We start from the raw sequence: 12,832 nt of genomic DNA on the forward strand, positions 1-12,832 counted from the left end.
TTGCTATACGCGTGCTGACGTTACTTTACAGTTGAAGGAAGGTGCGACGCCCAAGTTTTGCAAAGCGCGTCCATTACCGTTTGCGATCAAGGACAAGGTGGAGGCCGAGCTCGAGAGGTTGGTTGAGGTCGGCATACTGGAGCCCGTGAACCACTCGGATTATGCAACTCCGATTGTTCCGGTGCCCAAGTCCAATGGTAGTATCAGAGTTTGTGCGGATTACTCGGTTACATTAAATAATGATATTTACGTTGACAAATATCCTCTACCAAGGATAGAAGAGATTTTTGCTAAGCTGAGCAATGGTCAGCAATACTCCAAGTTAGACTGTAGTCAGGCGTATAATCAGTTGAGGCTTTCAGAGGAATCGCAAAAACTTACCACCATCAATACCACCAAAGGGTTATTCAAATATAAGAGGTTAGTTTTCGGCTTAGCGTGCGCCCCGGCGATTTTTCAGCGCACTATTGAAAACCTTTTGGCGGGAATAGATGGTGTAACAGTTTTCCTAGATGACGTTTGTGTGACAGGTCCGACTAAAGCCTTACATTTGGAGCGGTTGGAAAAAGTATTCCAACGATTTCAAGAATCTGGTCTCAGATTAGAACAAAGCAAATGTTCCTTTTTTCAGGATAGTGTAACTTATTTGGGTCACATTATTAGCAAGGACGGTTTGCAAAAGTCTCCAAAAAAGGTAGAGGCCATTGTCAAAGTACCCAAGCCCACTAACATAACTGATTTAAAACGCTTCTTGGGTATGGCAAATTACTATCGCAATTTTGTTCCCAACGCGTCGTCTATCCTAGCTCCACTCCACGAGCTATTGCGTGAGGGTGCGCGGTGGGAGTGGACGGAACGGCAGCAGGCGGCCTTCGATGGAATGAAACGCGAGCTCAGCAGCTCGCGCGTGCTCGCGCACTTCGACCCGGCGGCGCAGCTGGTGCTGACCGTGGACGCGGGCCCGGCCGGCCTGGGCGCCGTGCTGGCCACCGTTGACGCCGCTGGGCGAGAGCGTCCGCTGGCTTTCGGTTCCCGGTCACTGTTGCAGAGCGAACGTAATTATAGCCAATTACAAAAGGAAGCCACGGCTATTGTCTTCGGTGTTAAACGCTTCCACCAATATTTGTATGGCCGACGTGATCCTTTTATTTTAAAAACCGATCATAAACCGTTGTTGGCAATATTTGGTAAAAAGGGCGGTATTTCTGTTACGACTGCATCGCGGTTGGTTAGATATGCAGTTTTTCTTTCTGCATATAATTTTAAAATACAGTATACTTCGGGCAAAGAAAATCCAGTCGCAGATTTCTTTTCAAGGAATCCGTTGGATCAGCGTGAGTCGGAACATCACGAAGATGTTGAACATTGGGCTCCGGCTTTAAATTCGCTCCAGTTGGAAGGACTACCCGTTACATACAGAGACATACGACAAGCGACTGCGAGCGACGGTGTTCTTAGAACCGTAATCAAATATGTCAATCATGGTTGGCCGCGAAAAATAGTATGTAAAAATGTTTTACCTTATTTCCAGTGTAAAACAGACCTGGAGGTAGAAGATGGTTGTCTTCTACGAGGTCACAGGGTCGTGATTCCCACAGTGCACAGGAAGGACATACTGCAGGAGTTACATCGAACTCATCAGGGCATAGTCCGAACAAAGAGTGTTGCACGATCACGGGTGTGGTGGCCGGGCGTCGACCGCGACATCGAGCAGACGGTGGGCGCGTGCCGCGTGTGCGCGACGCTGCGCCCGGCGCCGCCGCGCGCGCCGCCGCAGCCCTGGCCGCGGCCCCCGCGCCTTGGGTGCGTATACATCTGGACTACATGTCGGTGTCTCAGAATACATACCTTGTGGTGGTCGACGCTTTCAGCAAATGGCTAGAGTGTTTCGATATGTGTTGTGGAACAACGACGAAGCAGCTTATATTAAAGCTCAAATTTTTATTCTCTCGATTCGGCCTTCCCGAAACTATTGTATCCGACAATGATGCAAAAATCGCGTCCAATGAATTTCTCGAGTTTTGCAAAACTAATGGCATCGCGTACCTGACGTCTCCGATCTATCATCCATGCAGTAACGGGCAGGCGGAGAACAGCGTCCGTACGTGTAAGAGAATGTTGAAGGCAATTTTAAGCTCTTATTCTTGTAAATACAAAATTAATGAGAAGCTTCAGGAATATTTATTTGACTACCGTAATACTACTCATTGCGCCACGGGAGCTTCCCCGGCTAAGTTAATGATGGGGCGTGATTTGCGTGGTAGGCTAGACTTGTTAGTGCCGTCGAAGCATGAGGTGCCCAACCTTGTAACTGAAGCGAAAAGGTTATTCAACATAGGCGAGCTAGTTTGGTGTAGGTGCTATGTGGATAGAAAACCAATTTGGAAAAAGGGGACTATTACTAAAAATATTGGGAATCGGATGTTTTTAATACAATTAGAAGAAGATAATGTTATTTGTAAACGACATATTGACCAGCTGATGCGTTACGTATCTAACGACGACGTTTCTGATGTGCGTGGCACGGAGCGTCGTGCGCTAAGATCACAGGCATCCTCGCAGTCTGTCTTGTCGACACCTTTTCAACTGGTGGATGACGAAGGGTTAGGAGATGACTGGCAAGATGCGGTTGAGGGGGTGGAGCAGGTAGAGTCAGTAGAGCCAGTAGCACAACAGGTAGAGTCAGCAGAACAATCGACAGTTGCGCCTGTTGAGGTTCCCTGTGACAGAGTCCTAAGACCGAAAAGAAATGTCAATTACAAAATATGATGGTCCTACTTTTGATACCTAGCTGTTATTTATGTTTGATAATAATTCATTGTTTAATTTTGTTATATGTCTTTATTTTAGGTTCCCCAACTAAGGGTGAAGGAGCTGATGTGTTCTTATTGTCTATGACAGATTGTCATTGAATAAACAGCGTTCCTAAGAAATGTGTTTGATCTGATTCCTGGTATTATTCCTAGTATTTCCATATCTATCAATAAACATTTGCTTTTGATTATCACTGGGTGCTGCCGAGTTTGGCATGCAAAATTTAACAAAATAATTATGTTTCTGACATACTCGAAAAATATAAGAGCTTCACAAAGTTTTGGCTGAGGAACCTACGTAGATGACATAATTAGCAAGAGATTTACAAAACACAGGTGTTTAATATGGAATGTCTCAGTTATTATTATATTATTCAAACACAATATAAACGGTTTATCAAGCCCTCATTAAACTTTCATTTAATATTAACTACGCCCTACATACTAATGAACACAACGATTAGTTCAAACATTTTAGTGCTCAGTTAAATTGACATTTCAATTACTTAAGCTGCAACAAGAACCAAGCCACGTTGTTCAACCCACAGGCGTTGTAATTAAAAGCATTCTGTTCCTGTCTTTAGAATCAACCTCAGAAAGAGCACACTTCTTTAGTAATGTTTATGAGACTTTGATTTGATGTAAGAATACTTGTTTTTCATCTCTTTTATGCGATTTAATCCAATATCTTTACTGTTTACTATTATTTTAAATAAGGCATCACAGGGGGTCCTTCGGCTTGTGATAACCCTGACATAAATCCACAGGTGGTATAATATGTCTTACTATTTATACTTACTTATATTCCCAACTGCGCAGTTGAATTACTATCAGTTGTTTTTCGCACTGCATTTGATAAAACTTGAAAACAATCGGTTTCAAGCACCTGGTAGGTATAATAAATAATTCATTAGGTATGTATTCCATATTTATTGATCTGTTACGCCCACTTTGAAACACTGTTGAGCTTTATGCGTCTCAAATCATATCGATTTTACTAAGAAATGTTTGTCTCTTTGAATTCAACTCAATGCTGCAGAATCTCTGTCGTACGACCTTTGTTTTCGTCGCACCAGGCCATCACGATTAATATCATTCATATAATATCATCGTTAATTGTTATGGATAATCCAAGTACTCCATTGAATGGCTGATAAATAAATGTAAACTTCAATATTCTTTGAGTCATTGTTGACACACGCGTTAATGGAAATAACGCTCGATTCACAAGAATTAAGTCAATTTGAGACCATATCAAACAGTGGACTTTAGACCGTTCTGGAAGTTTCTACGAAATTGATAGAAGTATACATACATAGAAATTGTAGGTATCCGTTTTGACAGTATTTACATTAGACTGTGCGAGTATGACCATCGTCCTTGCCTAAAAACACGTTTTACAACTTCTTTATATCTTAGATATATTTCGTTCGCACACTTTTATCCCAACTGAACAAAAAATAGATGCAAGCATATTCCCCGTAAGCACCTTCTCCGTACGTACATAGTTACAAACGCAGTGGAATTAAAAACGTGTTTATTAAAAAGTCAAAGAAGGAATACTACAAAATACAAAACATTACAAACTATGAAGTTGAACAGAATGCGTATAAAATGCGACCGCGAAGTAGCCACGTTATGTGGCATACATTTATACGTTTAATCAGTGCAACGTATTAATAGTTCTAATGCACAATTTGAGCTTCAATTTAATAAATTTCCTTTTCAATAGAACCTGTGATAGAACTAATAACGTTGAGGCGGATCAGTACGTTAGTGGTCGGGGGCTGCCCAACTTAAAGCAGGCGGTAACTGATCAGTGGACCTGCGATGGATCCTCCTACTGTCGAGAGTGACCCCTGGCGTTGGCACTTACGCCTATTTGTGCGAACTTATAACCGGTAACTGCCACTCTCCGTGTTGTTTCCCACCTGAGGCAGGCGGGCGAAGTGACCTCTCCGCGGATGCTACTATAGGCCTGGGACAGACGACTTTATGGCAACACGGGCTTGCCCAGAACCCATGCCACCCTCTCCGCCCCGGCAGGACCCACAGGGGTGGTAGAACTAGGTAGTCAGGAAATAGGTAAACCTTGCGAAGGATTATTGCGAATTGAGTCCGATGTAACGGAACGGCTCAATGCTTGCTACTGCCACTGGGCTACTGGCCAGCAGGGCTACTACGAAACTCGAAACTCGAAGTTTGTGTCGTGCGGTCCCTCTTACACTTATCCTATTTAACACGAGAGCGAGAGGGATGGTACGATACGAACTTCGAGTTTCGTAGTAGCCCTGCAGCTTCCAAATTCGAAACGGGGTTCAAGACGGGAATATGACATCGGGCACTTTTTTTAATTAAATTAAATTTTGATAAATGAAATGATAAAGATGGAGTTACGAGTTATCAGCTGATGTTATGCAATATCAGACATCATTGATTTTAAGATAAACATTGTTTAATGACATTACGTAACTGTACAACATCATTTGTCACGATCACGATATTACAAAAAGTAACAAGTACGTTAACTTCAAATTAATTATTTCCCAATGAGGGCTATCGTTTTTTGTCTCACTAGATGGCGCACTGTTGCGTGAGGTTTTAAGTGTGGCTTTCAGTCTGTTATTACAGGCGTTAAAACAAAGTTTAGATTAAAATCATATTTAATACACCTTAAAACCGTACCATAAAAATATCGAGGAACCACAGTGTTGCTTAGTCCCGTTTTGTTCGGAAAAAAAGGAGGACAAAAGTTTCCGAAAGACAAAACTGTCTCAAAACACAGACATTCATTGCCCCGTAACGCATATTTGCCATAATTAATTTCAGATATTGCAAAATATTCACAAAATTATTCTAATTATAAATAACCCGCGTAGCTCACCCAAAAACTATGAGATTTGACATTTCGGAGACCTCACGCTACACTAGCGCCTCTAGCGGCGAATTCATTCGCGATAGCCCTCATTGCGATGTCCCAATTTTTGACAACGTATAATAAATCGAAAACCGTTAATAGGCTTTGTGACGCGTTTTCAGAAATCAGATTCCATAAATATGATAAACTGAATAAAATAAACAAATTTAAGTAATGACCTTCATTTGACCCCTGCAGTGTGTGTACCGTCACAAAGGCAGTTATAAAGCAGGTCTACACTCTTAAGCAAATTGACAGTTTGAAATGTTGCTGTCCTGCTTATAATAGCAAAGAGTGACAAAGATAGAACTTTAATCACATGATGCGCACCCGGCTTTAAACAGTTGTCATTTCTCGTAAAGTCCGAATGTATACGAGTATTTCCAATGTCGGTATTTTTACAAATTAAATTATTAAATTACGACGTTACAAGTAAATAAATATAAAATAATTTAAATATCAAAATTTAATAAAAAATATCTATTTACTATCACACCATTAAACAAACAGGAATAATCGAAGCTAAAAGAAGAGAAATAAATAAACTATTTGTCATGGTTCATTTAGGTTAGGACCCTAAACCGTGCTTGTATTTTGTATTACTTATTGTCTGTCACATTGTAATGCCACAGATTATGTTATGTACGACCTGAATTATTCTAGGCAATGGAACGTGGCTGTCTTACTGTGACGTCATCCAGCGTATTTCGTAAAAAAATATAAAAAATTTAAAACTTATCCAAATTCAAAATCGATGAAAATGTATCTTAAAATATCCTATTCTTTCGAAAATAAAATAAAAACTATAGGTTATTTTTTTTGGTGCATCTCAATTATTATTTTTGCAAGTAGAACAGAAATCATCCTCATTTTAGAACAGGATACTTTTATTGTTACTTCGTAAAGTCAACCTGAACAAACATGGCACAACTACAAGTATTTAAATTGTGTCCTTCGCCATATCGACTGATCGCAAAGCGGCCATCTTGTTTCGTCTTACCTACCTACCTGGTGTGAAGCAAATAATTTTATTTTGCCTACTACTTTATCAGCATGTTTTCAAATGATAATAAGGTTATCGTGTTTAAACACGGTTACATTACACCCAAAAGTATAGATAGCAAAATTTGCAACAGGCTTAATTTGTCCTTTTTTTGAGGTGATGTCTCACGAAGTAGCGGGCAGCAAGGCTTATTCAGTGACATTTTAAACAAAGTAAACCGCAACATTAGTCAATTATTAAAATAATGTACAATTAAGCTCAATTACTATCCTTCCTTAGTAACCATTCGAATAATAATAATAACCAAAAGTTTGTACGGCAACCCGGAACACAACACAAACTTGTTTTTGCAATTGATCTAACTAGGGTAGACCGAGGTGAGTTGTGACTGTGACAGAGGAGAGTTGTGACATTGTCGATTTTTTTAAACCTATAACTGTTAGAGAAGTAAGTAAAGAACTTGCAACAGCACTCGTTTGCTAGCTCGAGAACTTGAACTAACAAATGCGCTATCAGTAAAAAATCGACGATGTCACACACAACTCACCTCCGTCTCCCCTAAACATTAAATTCATTTCATTTTCTCATTTAAACACACCTATATGGCACAAAGCTAAGGTCTAATTCGATATCATTAAAAATATCGTCCCTAAAAGAATAGGAAACACCTCGGAAGTAACACTAAATTGGTACCTAAATATAATTGGTATGGTAGGTTGGTAGGTATAGAAGCGTAACTAGTGTGGAATTGGCAATTTGAGTTTCAGTTCAGCCATCATGAATATGTTATTTTTAGAGTTGCATTAAATATGTTTTCATATTTTGGGAATATTCATTTGTTAAGTCTTTAATTTATGGATGTTTTTGTTTTCTGCCTGCTTTGAGCAGCGATTCCACCAAAGATGTTCGAGGAATATGTTTTTCATTAACCAATAGAAACGCTTCATTTACCTCGCCTCGCTCGCTACGCTCAGCTGTTTCCACCAGAGATGTGCTGTGCGAGGATGTGTAAATGAAGCGTTTCTATTGGTCAATGAAAAACACATCCCTCGCAACACATCCTCGCACGTTATTGGTGGAAACGCTGCTTTGTGTGAATAATTGAATGGAAAACAATAAAACGAAAAGTCATAAGCCGTCAGTTAAGTTATTTTTAATATTGACAAGTGATCAGACGGCTAATTTACTTTTAATGAGTTATTAAAACTTTAAATTTTGGAAGTATTCCAGGAATGACACGCAGACAGCTCATGCCTTGGCAGCAAATATTAAAAATAACGTTTCTTTACGTTTCTTTCGTTTGAAGACGTCAATTTATGGTTAAACAGTGAAAGACGCTAAGTTCATAATTGACGATTTCTCGTTGGTTTAAAAAAAATTGTGGGCGCAGTAGCAGTAGTACCATCCATATTTTGCACGTTTGATTATTTCGTTTTGCTCTAGAGTTCAATGTTTTAACGAATGAATAATACCACAGTAATTAAATAAAAACAGTATGTCTGTTCTTCAACTCAAATTTATGTTTTAAATTTTTATTGCTTTAATTGCATGGTATCCGTAGTAGGTACTTACATTGGTATTACAACACCTAAACAATCAAAAACACACAATAGTAGTCTTTTAAAAATAATATAATAAGGCTATCAATTAATTTTTATAACACTAGTAAGTATTGTCTATTCAAACTGTTTACCTTCAAAACATTATTTTCGCATAGTAATTTATACGTCATCAGTATATATGTACGATAATGACTACGCAATTTTATTCAAAAAATTTTTAATTTTTAAAAATTAATTAAGACTTAATCCATAAGTCAGCATTGGTGCCTAAAAAGCTTTTTATTGCTCTCGTGCTAAGCGCATGTTGAAAGTGCACGGTAGGCCTACGTGATCGCATCAACGTATAACGGCGCGCACGCATCAAAATCAAAGGGTCTTGCCCTAGTTGCCCCTATCCCATACAATGTAGCATGGAAATCATGGAACTCGTAAACAGGAAAACTACCGAAGTTTTTTGATAATGAACTCGGTCATTCAGCTAAGTTGAACTGCGAATTATTATAAGTTAATAACCTACAACAGAGGTTATTCCATCTTTAATGATAACAGTTGCCAGCCTAAAAATGAATTTGTAGTACAATCTTATCATAATTGCAAAATAATGATAGCAAGATCCGGTTCGCGAATTATTTTATTATAATCCTTAGCGATTAAACAACAGAATTAATTACCTGTGACATCAAAATCTTTCTTGGGATATAGTTGGTTTAAAAGGCAATTGCATTTGTGGTGCTGGTGATCAAGTAACCGTACAAACAGAGAAGCTATTATCTTTACTACAACCGGGTGTAATAAAACACCAATTTAACGAAATTACGACGCCTACGCCTGCGCGATCACTGCTACCACTAGATGTAATAGTAAAAAGGAACACTATTACGGAAGAGTGGTCCGTTTTATGTACGTACTTGATTGCAACTTGCATGTTCTGAAGATTAGGAGCTATTCCTTTATGGGGTTTGTTCGAATTTGTCTTTTATTACCTGCAATCTTCAACAAAGGAAGCTCTTATCTTATTTTAACAACAGTGTTTATGTAAGTGTTCGATTATCACTACACCGATGACTTCAATTTGACCCCAGTTATCAGTTGTACGATAAATTAAAGTTTATTCGTAAAATTGTTTGTAAAACATTTTAACAGTACCTAAATAATTATCTTGTATGGTTTTTGACCTCTTTTGTTTTTTTACAGCATCTGATAGCAGCATCAGCAACAGCATCTGAGGTTATAACTGTTATAAGTATTAACAGTTTTCGTGACACTGTTATAGATCTTATTCTGTATAACACAGTGTTACATGTTTGATGCATGAATAGAGTTGTATCTTACGACTGTTTCAGTTACGAAGCCTAATAGGTGAGGTTATCTGGGTTGACACTTTAGTTGACACACAGGAATCGACTATCAGTACTTGGTTACAGTTTACGCCAATTGTTGATATCTCATCACCATGACTTGTTAGATCATTTATTCTGATGTAAGTAGTAACTAATGAAATGATTGCTAATCTGTAGTAATTAAAGTTCGGTGCAAGTGTATCAAACTTCAGGGCGTTCACTGATACAACCAATTATTAAGTATGTAAGTATTTTAACATTTATAAAACGAAGCTGTTTTGGTTTGTGATGGTACTACGTGACTTAGAACACGAGGCGGTTGGCTGATCAAGAACCTTGGCTCACATAGACACTATTATCTACGAATGTTACCTTGGTTGGCTCTAAGTTAACCAGGCGCAAATTATGGAAGCGGAGACGCGGCAGCACAGTTGATTGTTAAAATGCAATGGAGAGCAGAAGATATTTGTGTGAACTCAGCAATGATCCAGTTCAGAGAAACTATTGATACAATCCTGCATAGAACTGTGAAATGAAACGTTCTCAAAAATAATCAGTTTTATAAATAGCGTGGTTGTTCCAAGGTGCTAATTACTGCTACAGTATCATTAAAGCAGTTACAAAAAGTATCTTGTTCACTTGGCTATCGTGTAAGTTGATTATCGACACAGTAATTACTAACTGCATGGCCACTAATGGCCAGTAACATACTCGGTGGGATTTCTAAGTAAACCATTACACTTCCTTACAGTTATTAACGTCTAGCTCAAGTAGGTACAGTTACCGGGATATTCATGGTTGATTAAACATTTTTAGAATCAATAAAACAATAATTTTACTTAAATTTGCGTATATTTACAGTAAAATCTAAGTTATAAATAAAAAAAATTGAAAAAATATGTTTCCATGCCGAAAAAAAACATTTTCATTTTCAATAAATATGTATCTATTACTGACACCAAAAATTGTATTCATTCAACTGTTTGAGTATTATGTAATCACAAAATGCTTCAGAAAGTTACATACTTAAATAAATTCCATTTTAAATGTATCCACCTCGTAGCAAAAATTTTATAAGCAATTCAATCTAAGGACTGTCAAGTGCGTCATATAAAAATAAATCGTTGAGATTAGACGTATGCAGTGACAAGTCGCACTGTTTTCGTGAATTGTCAAATCAGTTAAATATAAACTTACGATTCTATGGCCAGTCAGACAAGGTTTGTTGTTGCATCTGGATAATATTTATGAATCAAAACGGCGTATACAAATATTTGCCAAATTGGTGTGGTTATTGTATATGGAACCCATTCATTTCAGTTATACTATTTTTGCCTACGAGGTGATACATTTAAAGGAATTAATTAAGTATGCAACTTTTGAAGCATTTTGTGATTACAATATACTGAAAAAAGTTTATATGAATACAATTTTTTGGTTGTCAGTTAATAGATAATTATTTTTTTTGATAACAATGTATTACTACATATTAATGCAACCTTGTTTTTGTATACATATTTTTAGACGTGACTGTACAAGTAAAATTGCGCGTTAAAATGAAATGAGTATTTGTTCTAAATAAGGTTCTGTTTCTCTATGCCGAAAGGAAACATCAAGTATCTGTTTTTCCAAAAATATAACTTTGTTGTTTTAACATCCGTGTTTAAGTCGAGCTTTTTGTTCGGCTTTGAACATCCTTAAGTATTGAATTTCTACAGACGTTACGTAAGTAAGAACATAACTTTTACAAGCAAGTCCGAATGACTGATGAGTGAAAGTTTCTGCACGCAGCAGGCGGAAGAGTCGATTTTAAACAAAAAGATCGACGCATCATAAATAAACCAATGGTGTTGATAAAAATTGCCTATGTGCATTTTTATTTTTTAAAGAAAACGTGAATTCAATACCGAGTCTTGAATCAAGGTAACCTTTGTACCCGAAACAATCGAGACAATATCCATAACATACCGGACAATCATAACTGCCGAAGGATATTGTGACAAACATTGCTTCGTTACAACAGAAGGCCGCAGTGACGTCACAGTCCGAAGTCCACCGTACCAATTGGAAAGCTCAGCAAAACAATATTTCAACTAGGTACTACACCAATTGTCTAATTGTCATGGTGAGCAAAATTACGTCCTAATTTATGTCCTGGAAAAGAATTGCCATCAGAAATATTTACTACACGTTTTAAATATTTTGTGTACTTTGGATTGCTTATTTTGTATTTGTGGATGTTTAGACAATTTCGCAATAATTATTTTGCTATTTCGTTTCAACATTTATTGGTTTATTGCGAAATCGTTAACCGCAATTCTTTTTTTTCAATTTACCGATTCAGTGAAACTAGGGCAGTGAATTCAGCGCGTAAAATTAAATACATACCATACCACTAACCCTTGGTGTCTAATAATGTCGGTGAAACAATGTCTGTCGAATTGAGTTAATTATAACACTCGGGTTGGACTTTGGACTCGCCTAGACGTGTTAGCTTCGTGTAAGGTTATATCGTCCCCTTACAACCAGAATCGCTTATCTGCATGAAATGTAGTTTCGAGAAAAACGCATTTAAAGGTTTGAATGCTCTAAAAACTATAAAAAGCTAGTTATACTAAAAAACGCTCTGTGTTTCTATTTAGATAAATTTATCCCTTAATGGAGATTGGGCTATGTTATTTTACTCTATACTTCGCGCCGAGTAGGTTTAAAATAGGCTTTTCTCAAAAGTACTGCAGATAAGCGATTTTGCCTGTAGACACGTTTTTTTTTTTATCTTCTAAACTAGCAAGTTACGCAGATATATTGGATAAACTATCACTTTAAGTCCATAATTGAAGCATTTTTCGCCGAATACAGTGTTAAAATGCTTACATGTTTTATACAATTTAAGTTTTTAGTTAAGCTCTCAGTGCAAATAAGAGGTATTGGCTGTAAACAAATCGGAATTTACCTCTAAGCGCGCTTAAAAGTGGCAATAATATTTCTAAATGTTTTGACCTAGGCTTTTTCTGTTTTTCTATCTTATTATGCAATGTAGCATTATTCTGTTTTGTTTTTATCATTCAAAGACATATAACTTGTATTTTTTCGAAAGAGTTCCATCAATCTATTTCAATAAATAGGTACCAAATAGCCAAAAATATAAATAAATGAAAAACTAGCGAGCTAAGTCTTAAATATAGTAGTATATTTCT

This window comes from Choristoneura fumiferana, chromosome 24 (genome assembly GCF_025370935.1).
Source record: "Choristoneura fumiferana chromosome 24, NRCan_CFum_1, whole genome shotgun sequence".
NCBI lineage: Eukaryota > Metazoa > Arthropoda > Insecta > Lepidoptera > Tortricidae > Choristoneura > Choristoneura fumiferana.